The sequence below is a fragment of the Lissotriton helveticus genome, chromosome 7 (assembly GCF_964261635.1).
Source record: "Lissotriton helveticus chromosome 7, aLisHel1.1, whole genome shotgun sequence".
Taxonomy (NCBI): Eukaryota; Metazoa; Chordata; class Amphibia; order Caudata; family Salamandridae; genus Lissotriton; species Lissotriton helveticus.
In genome coordinates, this window is record NC_136068.1 from 812,345,510 (window position 1) to 812,357,681 (window position 12,172).

At 46.0% G+C, this 12,172-nt stretch overlaps 1 long non-coding RNA gene across 2 annotated transcripts in view; it reads left to right on the top strand.

Moving 5' to 3' along the window:
• LOC144769225 (uncharacterized) overlaps window positions 1-12,172 on the top strand; it is a 341,045-nt gene that overhangs the window by 142,957 nt on the left and 185,916 nt on the right. The window contains exon 4 of one of the 2 annotated variants that reach the window (XR_013598680.1): window positions 7,671-8,385. The exons of the other annotated variant lie outside the window; for it this stretch is intronic. This is a non-coding gene — a long non-coding RNA (uncharacterized LOC144769225). Of the gene's footprint in view, window positions 1-7,670; window positions 8,386-12,172 lie in introns of those variants that run through there. 2 annotated transcript variants of the gene reach the window in all.

Consider the following 12,172-nt stretch of genomic DNA (forward strand, 5'->3'; position numbering starts at 1 on the left):
GGCGCTGGGGACGGGGCTCCACCGGGGCCCGGGGAGGCTCTCCCCGGCCTGGCTAGGGTTCGGTAGCTGGGACCGGGCCCGGGGCTTGAGCTCCGTCCGGCCGGGCCTGGGGTGCGTGAGCCCCCCCATCCTGCAAGCCGTCAGAGGGTCCGGGCGCTGGGGACGGGGCTCCACCGGGGCCCGGGGAGGCTCTCCCCGGCCTGGCTAGGGTTCGGTAGCTGGGACCGGGCCCGGGGCTTGAGCTCCGTCCGGCCGGGCCTGGGGTGCGTGAGCCCCCCGTCCTGCAAGCCGTCGGAGGGTCCGGGCGCTGGGGACGGGGCTCCACCGGGGCCCAGGGAGGCTCTCCCCGGCCTGGCTAGGGTTTGGTAGCTGGGACCGGGCCCGGGGCTTGAGCTCCGTCCAGCCGGGCCTGGGGTGCGTGAGCCCCCCATCCTGCAAGCCGTCAGAGGGTCCGGGCGCTGGGGACGGGGCTCCACCGGGGCCCGGGGAGGCTCTCCCCGGCCTGGCTAGGGTTCGGTAGCTGGGACCGGGCCTGGGGCTTGAGCTCCGTCCCGCCGGGCCTGGGGTGCGGGAGCCCCCCGTCCTGCAAGCCGTCAGAGGGTCCGGGCGCTGGGGACGGGGCTCCACCGGGGCCCGGGGAGGCTCTCCCCGGCCTGGCTAGGGTTCGGTAGCTAGGACCGGGCTCGGGGCTTGAGCTCCGTCCGGCCGGGCCTGGGGTGCGTGAGCCCCCCCGTCCTGCAAGCCGTCAGAGGGTCCGGGCGCTGGGGACGGGGCTCCACCGGGGCCCGGGGAGGCTCTCCCCGGCCTGGCTAGGGTTCGGTAGCTGGGACCGGGCCCGGGGCTTGAGCTCCGTCCGGCCGGGCCTGGGGTGCGGGAGCCCCCCGTCCTGCAAACCGTCAGAGGGTCCGGGCGCTGGGGACGGGGCTCCACCGGGGCCCGGGGAGGCTCTCCCCGGCCTGGCTAGGGTTCGGTAGCTGGGCTCGGGGCTTGAGCTCCGTCCGGCCGGGCCTGGGGTGCGTGAGCCCCCCCGTCCTGCAAGCCGTCAGAGGGTCCGGGCGCTGGGGACGGGGCTCCACCGGGGCCCGGGGAGGCTCTCCCCGGCCTGGCTAGGGTTACGGAAGCTTGGACCGGGCCCGGGGAGCAGGTGTGGCTGGCATCATCCACTACGCTGTCAGCGCGTAGTTTTCCGCCCACCCCTAATTACAAATGCATACATGCCAACATTTTAGGACAGGGATGTGGGAGATTAAAAATAAAAAATCGGGAGAATGAAAATTCCCAATTGACTTATATTGTAGAAAATGCAATTTGAGGCGGGAGACAGCTAAAATAGAGCCATTTTTGCCTTGAAAAATCGGTAGTCTCCCACTGAATCGGGTCTATTGGCATATTGTCTGCAAATGCGTGCTTTAACATTTTTTTAAAAGCGTTAGGAGAGATGCAGGCAGGATAAAACTATTTGAGAAAATAGTGCTCTGAGGCTGTAATTAATGCCTACCCAGAAACAATACACATAACAGGGGGTGTCGACATGGGAGGTTACTGTGGTATTCCATGTTTATGTCACGCTAGTGGTTCTTAGAACCTGTGAGGTCATGGTAGAATGTGGTGTCATGAGTTAGCAGTTGCTGAAGGGAGCGGTTCGTTTCTCTAGCTGTTCCCTGCTGTGGATGTCAAATTGTTCTTCTTCCTAAATAAAGCCTACTTGAAATCTTATTGTTCGTGGACCCAATTTCTTCACAATTCTTGGCGACGATCGGGAGCAACAATTTTCAAGAATTACAAGGTTTTCTAGGAAACGAAGAACAACGTTCACTTATCCTTCGTTTTGGATCATCGCTCTTCAACTGGAGTTGAATTCGACTCAAAGTCTACTCCGATCCAGTTCTTCATTTCGATTACGTTCACCGGATCGGTAATATTTTTTTTAGTCATTCTGTACTTTAATTGGATCTATCTCCATTGCCGTTGGTGAGCGCGCTGCTCAAACTCACCTCAGCGTTCTCTCCTCGCGCGCCTTTCACCTGCGTGTCTCCGAGCTTCGCAGGAGAGTGCAAAGCATTGTGGAACATTGCGAGGCATTGTGGGAGCTCGCGAGGCATTCTGGGAATCACCCCTCACCTCGTCTGACGCGCTGACGTCATTTACGTGCCTCCATTTTGGGTTTTTTTTGTCGTTTTTTTTTCTCAACATATGAAGCCTCTTACCATCATTTCCTCATCTCTCATTCATCATAAGGTATTTCTTTTGCTTCGTTCTACATAAGACTTGAACACTCAATAGACTATAAAAAAAAATTCTTTTCAGAATGTCTTATATTGCAGCTCCCCCTCATTTTTTACAGTCTGCTGGTGATCCAAACATTGAGTGGGATTTATGGTATCCAATGTTTATGGCTTATGTTGATGCTCTTGAAAAGGATGGTTGCTCTGCCAAGCGCAAACTAGCCCTTTTGAGACATTGTTTGGGGGGTGCTGGTATCAAAGAATTTGACAATCTTCCTCCTATTGATGAAGCTGGAGATATTGATATTTTTGAAAAAGCTATTAGACAGATGAAAATTCGTTTCGGCAGGAAAATCAACACAGTTATGGAGAGGTTCAAGTTTTATTCTCGTGTACAGAAACAAGATGAATCCATTGAGGATTATGTTTCCGCTTTACGTTCCTTGGCTTGTTATTGTGCTTTTGAAACAATTTCTTATGAACAAGTTCTCAGAGACCAAATTATGATGCGTACTAAGAGTAAAAAGATCCAAGAGAGACTTTGGTTAGGCACTGAATCTTCTCTTAGTGCAGTAATTAATATTGCCAAGGGAATTGAACAGTCCGAATTATTTGTATCTGAGATCCGAGGTACTACTTCTGCACCCAAACCACAGGTTACTGAACCGGAAGTTTCTCTAATTAAATGCCAAGTATCTTCTAGTTCTAAAGGTGTTTTCAAGAAGGACGTTGATAAGAAGTTCATAGATAACAAGAACTTTTCTGATAACACATTTTTCCCCAAAAGAAATATTGCATGTTATAGGTGTGGAAGTCCTAACCACCTTGGCAATTACAGGGGATGTCCTGCTTGGGATAGAATATGCGTAAAATGCAAGAGAAAGGGACATTTTGGTAATGTTTGTCGCTCTCTCCAAAAAATTAACTACATTTCTCAAGAAGAAGAAGAAGTTCTCAATAGTTTTAATTGCATACTTTCTGTTGATGAAGTTGAACACAAGTAATTTCCCTCTTGGCCCATTTTAATTGACAACATTTCTATTGAGTTAATGATAGATTCCTGTTCTTGGTATACTATCATTGGTTTGAAGTTGTTCAATGATTTGTGGAAAGACAGGGAATTGTTAATATCTGATATTCAACCTGGAGGTTACACTGGAAATAAAAATAAGCCTCGAAGGTTTCTTTTGGGCTACTATCCAGGTCAAAGATAGAGTCACCAAAGGGAAGGTGTATGTGGCTACTAAGGGTGTAGCTATCCTGGGGTGGCCACATCAACACGATTTAGGAATCAAACTTGATCCCAATTCAAATCCCCCGGTCTGTTTTACGGATTTGAATGTACATTCTTTGTCTGAAACTAGTTCTTGTGAAATTCCAGAGGATTCCGTTTTTGTAAACAATCTTAAGTTGAATTTTCCTGAAGTGTTTAAAGCTACTCTTGGAAAATTTTCTAATTTTAAACCCAAGATAATTCTTAATGATGATGCTGTCCTGGTTAGACATAAGGTTAGAAATGTTCCTTTGGCCTATAGAAGTAAACTGAGAGAAATTTTGGATGACCTTATTTTAAAAAAAATAATTGAACCTGTTGAATCTTCCCCATAGGTTTCTCCCATCGTTTTGTCACTTAAGAGTTCAGGGGATCTCCGCTTATGTGTTGATCTTCGCAGCTTGAATCAAGAAATCTGGGTTGACAAACATCCCCTACCCAATATTCATGAATTAATTTCTTCTCTTTCTGGTGCCACTGTGTTTTCCACAATTGATTTGGCCAGTGCATACCACCAGGTGGAATTGCACGAAGATTCTAAAAAATTAACTGCATTCGTTACCCCGGAAGGTATGTTTCAATATTTGAGGATGCCTTTTGGGCTGGCTAGTGCCGCCTCTGTTTTCCAACGTTTGATGAAAGGGTTATTAAAGAATTGTAAAGGTGCAATAGCGTTTCAAGATGATATATTAATCTTTGGCAAAGATTTTCAAGAACATGATTGTAATCTACATTCAGTTTTAAGTAGTGTACAAGAAAAAGGTCTTACTTTGAAGTTTTCCAAATGTAAATTTAGACAGTCTAATGTTGAATATTTGGGACATGAAATTTCTAGTGATGGCATCAAGCCCAAAATCAACCATGTCAAAAGTATTACCTCAGCTCCTGTTCCCACCACCAAGGAGCAGTTATTATCCTTTCTTGGTCTCACTGAATTTTATGGAAAATTCGTACAGAATTATTCTACAATTGTTTATCCTTTACGATCTTTACTCAAAAAACAAGCAAAATTTGTATAGAATAATGACCAACAAGTTTCTTTTGACACCCTCAAAAATAAAATTGTTGAAGCCCCTTTCCTAAAACCATTTTTAGTTGCCAAAGAATGTATTGTGAGTGTAGACGCTAGCAATGTTGGCCTTGGTGCAGTTTTGATGCAAAAAGATACATTTGGAGAGTATGTTGTCTCTTATGCTTCTAGAACTCTGCATGGTGCTGAGTTTAATTACTCTACAATAGAGAAGGAGTTACTTGCTTGTACTTGGGCGGTCCAGCATTTCCGCCAATTTCTTTGGGGTACCAAGTTTTCTTTGGGAACAGATCATAAACCTCTTGTCAGTATGTTATCAGCAGGTGGGGGTAGGATTCTTAGTGCTCGCTTAGCGAGACTTGCTGCCAAGTTGCAAGAGTATCGATGTGAGGTTGTTTATGTTCCTGGACGTCTCAATGTCCATGCAGATTTCATGTCACGATTTCCTGTTTGTGATAGTCCCAATATTGTGCAGTCCGAGGAATGCGATGTTGCTTTTACTCTGTGTGACGTTAACATTATTTCTGGTAATGATCATTCAAACTTGATTTCTGAAACCTTATGGGCACAAGCTATGCAACTTGATGATGTCCTGATGAAGGTGAGAGCTTTTCTAAGGGATGGTTGGCCTGAAGAGAGAAAATTGTGTGGTGAGTTGGCCTCTTTCTTTAAAGTTAGGGATGAATTGATGGAAAATCTTGGCATGGTTTTTAGATCTGATAAAATTGTTCCTCCCAGAGATATCAGAGAGTCTATTTGCAATCTTGCTCACGATGGGCATATGGGGATGTCCACAACGAAGCGAAGGATTAGGGAATTTTACTGGTGGCCCAGTATGGATGCTATGATTGATAGGTGGGTCAGGAACTGCACCCCTTGTTCCTTGAGTGATACAACTGTTAAACCCATTTCTGCTGGTGGCATTACCCCCATTGAGTTTGTCCAGAGTCCTTGGCGTAAGTTAGGTGTTGACATTATTGGTCCTTTTAATTATCAGCCTGGTAAAGATATGTTTGCTATTGTTTTGGTCGACTACTTTTCTAAGTGGCCTGAATTGAAAATTGTTGAGAAGGTCAATTCTGATGTCATTATCGAATTTTTAAATGAAGTTTTCTGCAGAGAAGGTTTGCCTGAAGAAATTATCTCTGATAATGGTCCTCAGTTTGTCAGTGTTGTTTTTACATCTTTTCTTTCCAGCTGTGGTATTACTCACAAGAGAGTTTCGAATTATTTTCCTCAAGCAAACGGTCAAGTTGAACGTTTCAACAGGGTCATTAAGGAGTCTTGTCAGTTAGCTTTACGTAGTGGTTTGAAGTGGAGAGAAGCTTTGCAAGCTACCCTTTTTACTTATCGTATGTCCCCTAATTCTGTGACTGGATTATCTCCTTTTGAGATGTTGCGTTGTAGGAAACCTGGCTCCAAGCTCATGCCCTGGTGGTTGAGGACCAAGGAACGTGATTATTTGGAATTGGATCTTAAAGGCGTTAGGGATCGTGTTAGCAAATACCAAGCGAAAATTTCACAAAGTTTTCCCCAGAAAACACACTCTCCTAAGTTACGTGTTGGAGACTTTGTGCGCGTGAAATTTGGTGGTCTTGTTCGCAAAGGTGTTTCTAGATGGTCTAGTCCTGTTGTTGTGACTGAGGTTTTTAGTAAAGCTGTGAGAGTTGAGGGTGGTAAGATTTGGAATTTTCGACGCATTTCCTTATGCAAACCTGATTTTTCTCAGTCTACACTTCAACATTCTAATCTGGAGTTCTCTGAGCACCCACATGTTGTTAATGATGATTCTTGATTTTCGGGTACTCATGAAGTTTTTGATTATCTTTCTCCTCAGAATGAAAGATCTTGTCATGATAATGCAACCAATGTTAGCACTTTTGACAACACTGTTCATGAGAATGTTTCCAATGATCATTTTTCTAGTTCTTCTCTTCACGACAGTACTTCTACTGATGTTTCCACTAATTGTTTTCATGATTCAAGTGTTTCACGTAGGAGTTCTCGTGTGAAACTTACTCCTCAGAAATACAGGGATTTTGTTCGTTTTTAGTTTTTTTTTTCTTCTTTTCCTTTCTTTCTTTTTGTTTTTTTTTGTTTAAGGGGGGAGGTGTGTGGTATTCCATGTTTATGTCACGCTAGTGGTTCTTAGAACCTGTGAGGTCATGGTAGAATGTGGTGTCATGAGTTAGCAGTTGCTGAAGGGAGCGGTTCGTTTCTCTAGCTGTTCCCTGCTGTGGATGTCAAGTTGTTCTTCTTCCTAAATAAAGCCTACTTGAAATCTTATTGTTCGTGGACCCAATTTCTACAGTTACAAAATGAGAAAGGCGGTACTAAGGAGGGACTACTAAGCCAATGAAAAATGAACAATGAACAGCCACAGTTTACAGTGGACCATGACACGAGCCAATGAAAAACGTGGGTAGAGCTTCAAGTCCCTACCTCAGCATGCCTCGCAGAGCAGCGCATGCGCCTCCCATGCTCGACCTAAAAAGGAGTGCGACCGGTGCTGAGAGCTAATGTCGAACTAGTGTTATTTAAGCTGTGTCTTTGGGCACTGCATTTCCAATTTCACCACAATGAGGCTCTAAAGTACCAGTATGGTTGTTTTGTAGTATTAACTAAGGGGAAATGTGAAAGAGTTCCACATAAAAAATGAAAAAGAGGAGGGGACAAAATCCGTAAATTAAGACAGTTGGAAAACAGATATGTCATAGATTTAGACACCCTAATCCCTGGTGGCCTTAACTCTGAAGAGGAAATGGTATGGCACCCTGGCGATTAACCATCCATGAATAATTAAATTTAGACTTTCTGGCTTCTGGTGTGTAGGACAACACTATGCATTAACCACCCATGTAAAATCAAATTTAGACTTTCTGGCTTCTGGTGTGTAGAACAACACTATGCAAAAAAAATAAAAAAAAAATTTAAATTGATCTGTACATTGTCTGTCTGAGTCTCCTGCTAGATACTCACATATTTTAACATGTCATTGCCTATCACATCGTGTGTTATCACTGTAATTTTATTGTTTGGTGTAGAGTGACATTATTAAGGAGCACTGATTTTATGGCAGAGGATAGATGGAGCTGGAGGAATGTCGTGAAATCTGACTGGTTCGATTTTCTTGTCTGCCTAGGGTCGGTGGAGGAGCGACAACCTAGATGTGGTCCCCATCTGAAGTAGAGCATGGACTATTTTCTCGATGCCTTCCTATCCTCCCACTGGGGTAGTAGGATGCAATGTAGAAATTCGACTGTGATTTTGGACTCACAATACCTGTTTATACATGATTTAGGGGTACTGAGTAACTTGTACCCACTGGGGCCATAGTAGGAAATTGAGCCTGAAGCACTTGCTGGTTTATGCATATGAATTTTGTTACTCAGCACTGAATATTACTTAATTTGAATTATATTCACGTATTGGAATAGGATGTGAGCCCATGATTGTTCAAAATGTGGCACTATGCCATTGAATCTTTTGCAAGGCCAGTGGTCTACGTTGCGAGATGAACTTGCAAATATGAAAATTAATAACAATGTAGTATGATAAATTACAGATGGGAAAGCGCAATTTATTTCTCTTGCTCCTAAGAACATGTGAAATAATATGTGTATCATTACGTTTGCACTGATACTCCACTTTAAGATGGCTGCCATACTGAGTGCCCGATGTCCTCTCTTTATTGCTTTTCACTTGGGGAGTCACACGTGATTTTTATGTTGATGTAACTTTATTTAACACAGTCATTTCGAAGTGTAAATCCACCCGTGACCAAGGCGATTGAGTCGCCGAAACGCGTTGGGTTGTTCCATTTATTCTGTATTACCATGCTGGAACCGAAATGAATAAACGCTTATCTTGAATACACGGATTCGTTTTGAAGCAATGATTACAAGACTGGATTTGGAGTGCAGCGGCACAGCGTTGTTGTGCTTGGTGGAAGCTATATATATATATATATACATATATAGATATGTATATATATATCTCCCAAGCACCACTGCATTCAGCGATCCTCAGCCTCGCAACGCTGGTGCCGTGGGTGGCCGCAGTCGCCACACTATATTCTTTTCGCAATTCCCCAATCACCTCCACATTCGGTTTTCAAGGAAAAACGGCACACCAGGTAGGTCCAGGCACAATTAACTTTTAATGTGCACTCTCCAAACAAAGACGACGCGTTTCGGCGTGAAGCCTTTATCAAGTGGCCACCATTTTGACACATTGTGTATTTAAGTCCTTCCTTTACAATGCGTACCTTGTGATCCTCTTAACCTGTCAATAATGCAATGTAATGTGCTGAAGTGACATATCCCACTGGTGCTATTTTACTGTAGGGATGATGTGCCGAGTGGCTTTATATAAATTTTCCGAATAAGAGTTTTCCGCCACGGAAACTACATTGCCCAGAAGTCCTAGCTGCTACTGACATGCATTGGAAAATGTTATTATGTAACACGCATTCAGTAAATGAATTGTGCCAAACAGTGTGATGAATTATATTCTTCCTTAATCAGTTCAAAATGATACCGTGCAATGATAGGAAATTGTAATGGGTATGGTTAGATTCATATGGGTGAAAACAATCGTATGTTTTCTATGTCTATTATGTAAAGGAAGGACTTAAATACACACTGTGTCAAAATGGTGGCCACTTGATAACGCTTCACGCCGAAACGCGTCGTCTTTGTTTGGAGAGGGCACATTAAAAGTTAATTGTGCCTGGACCTACCTGGTGTGCCGTTTGTCCTTGAAAACCGAATGTGGAGGTGATTGGGGAATTGCAAAAAGAATGTATATATATATATATATATATATATATATATATATATATATATATATTACCTACTGGCGGTCGCCAGTAGGTATATATAGTTAGGATTTTTTCTCTATGGGATTTTTGAAAATTCTATGTCTAATAACTTTGGCGTTTGTGGACGGAATTGGCTGAAATTTTCAGGAAAATGGCACATTTTGTTTCTGAGCAGCCCCTGAAAATTTTGGGGGGGTTCGTCAAGGGGGGGCCGAGACAAAAGGGGGGTCCCAAAACGCGTTTTTCCCATGTTAATTTCCATAGGGCGGTTGGCCTCACTTTTAGCCCGAACGGCTGAATGGATTTGCACGAAACTTGGCAAAATTGTAGGGACTGGTAGCCCGATGTGCCTTTTGTAGGTCTCAATATATGTGCTCCAGTGGATTTTGAGAAATTAACGTTTAAAAAAAGATATATATCTGTAACAGCGGACCGGGCAGCGCTCCAGGACGCGTACTTTTCGCGCAACGGAGCTTTGTGAAGCGAAGCTGATTGGTTCTCCGGCGTCTGTCAACATTCCAAACAGTCCGTAGCGGCCGCCATCTTGTCTCTCTGTAGGATCGAGAGACAAGAGGAGGCCAAAGCGAAGGGGCAAATGACCATAAGGGGGCATAGTACATTGTCGCTGACCCCCTAGGTTTGATGTGGAGGTTTTAAAAGGGCCCCGCGGGGCAAAAAGAAATAAAATAATAATAATCGAACGGCTGAATGGATTTGCACGAAACTTGGCAAAATTGTAGGGACTGGTAGCCCGATGTGCCTTTGCTAGGTCTCAATATATGTGCTCCAGTGGATTTTGAGAAATTAACGTTCAAAAAAAGATATATATCTGTAACAGCGCTCCGCTTCGCGTACTTTTCGCGTTACGGAGGTTTGCGAAGCTGATTGGTTTTTCGGCGTCTGTAAACATTCCAAACAGTCCGTAGCGGCCGCCATCTTGTCTCTCGGTAGGATCGAGAGACAAGAGGAGGCCAAAGCGAAGGGGCAAATGACCATAAGGGGGCATAGTAGATCGTCCCTGACCCCCTAGGTTTGATGTGGAGGCTTTGAAAGGGTCTCGCAGGGCAAAAAAAAAATATACCGTTTTTTTAGTTTTTTTGCGTGGAGTGCGCCCGGTTCGCGAACCGGGAAGCGTTCTGGGGAGCGTACTTTCTTGAAAATTAGTGAAAAAAGTTAGAGTAAAATAATAATTGTGAGTGATCAGATGTAGGGTAGCTCTGAGAAGAGCTTTTGGGTTTATGGTACATTTAGGTACTTATAAGTAGGTACCAATGCACAGTCTTAAATTCAGAGTGAAAACTCTGTTGCCCTCATCTGAGAAGTGAACTCCATCTCCTCTGTAGATATCTTGCATGTAGTAACGCAAGTTATTGTTGTACAGGGAGCCCATTCCATGGTCTCTCATGTAAGCTGAAACAGATTTGTTTACATGCTTCCTCGATTTCTCAATTTGTGGACAAAATTGGTTCGACCACCTCCATTTCTGTCTTTGGCATATATTTGAATATACCAAGGCAGTCTGATGAGAAAGTGCCATCAATTGCTCAAAGGTGTCCTTTAAAAGCATTTCCAGACCTACCCCAGTCAAAGTGCCCAAATCATTACCTCCACAGTGCACAATTAACAGGTCAGGTTTTGGCAAATGCATAAAGGTTTTCACCAATGGTATCAATTGGTGACATTTTAATCCTCTGTGGCCAAACCACTTAATTTCCACATCTTGTAAATTGAGGTTAGGTAAATTCCTGTTTTCAGCGTACCTTTGAGCCCAATAGATGTAACTATGTCCAACAATCCAGACAGAAAACATGGTGAGAGAAGGTTCTGCTGCAGTCAGATGAAGTGTGGCAATGAAATGGCAGTTGAAAAAATGAGAGTGTAAAATGAAACAAGCATTTACAATGCAATGGTTTTGCCTTTGTTAAGGTTCCACCAGGTCCACCATGGTGCGGCTCTGAGCCCCAAGCAGAGCAGCAGCAGGGCCAAGCAGAGCATGGCGGGGGGCAGCAGGGGCTCGCAGAGGTGTTTCCTGGGGCAGCCGCCCAGGTCCACCATGGTGTGGCTCCGAGCCCCAAGCCTCTGGTGGTGGTGCTGCTGCGCTCGGTAGCCCATGTAACTTACCGGGCACTCTGGCGGGGGCTCCTTGCGACGGCGGCAATCTCCTGGGTACTTCTCCGGTCTCCCTCTTCGGCATGGGAGACCGGCAACGTCCTCCGCTTCTCCCGGGGCTCCCTCCAGGCCACTGGAGCCCCACGTGGACCGCCATACTTCTTCTCCTGGGCCGCCGTCCTGGCGGGGGCTCCTTGCGACAGCGGCAATCTCCTGGGCACTTCTCCGGTCTCCCTCTTCAGCATGGGAGACCGGCAACGTCCTCCGCTTCTCCCGGGGCTCCCTCCAGGCCACGGGAGCCCCGCGTGGGCCGCCATACTTCTTCTCCTGGGCTGCCGTCTTCCTTCTTCCCCCGGGCGGGGGCGGGCACTTCCGGCCGGCCGCGCTAGGATTGGCCGGCCGGCTAGTCACTTCCGGGTCGCCGCGGGCAGCGCGGCGGCCCGTCTCTAGCTCAGGCAGGCGGGCGGCGAAGTTTCCCGATGGATGCGCCACTCTCAGGGCGAGCCTCCGATGGTGGCGAAGCTGCGGCCAATCGCAGCACGGCTCCAGCGATGACGCGGCGGCTCGAGAACCACTCCTAGCGCGGCGGCACTGAGGGGGCTCGACCGCCTCAGCCAATGGGAGGGCAGCTCCTTCGTTCTTGCTCTCCGCGGCCCCGGCGAGGTCCTCATGTTATTCTCGGCCCCAGGCAGCGGCGGCAATCAGGGAGGCAG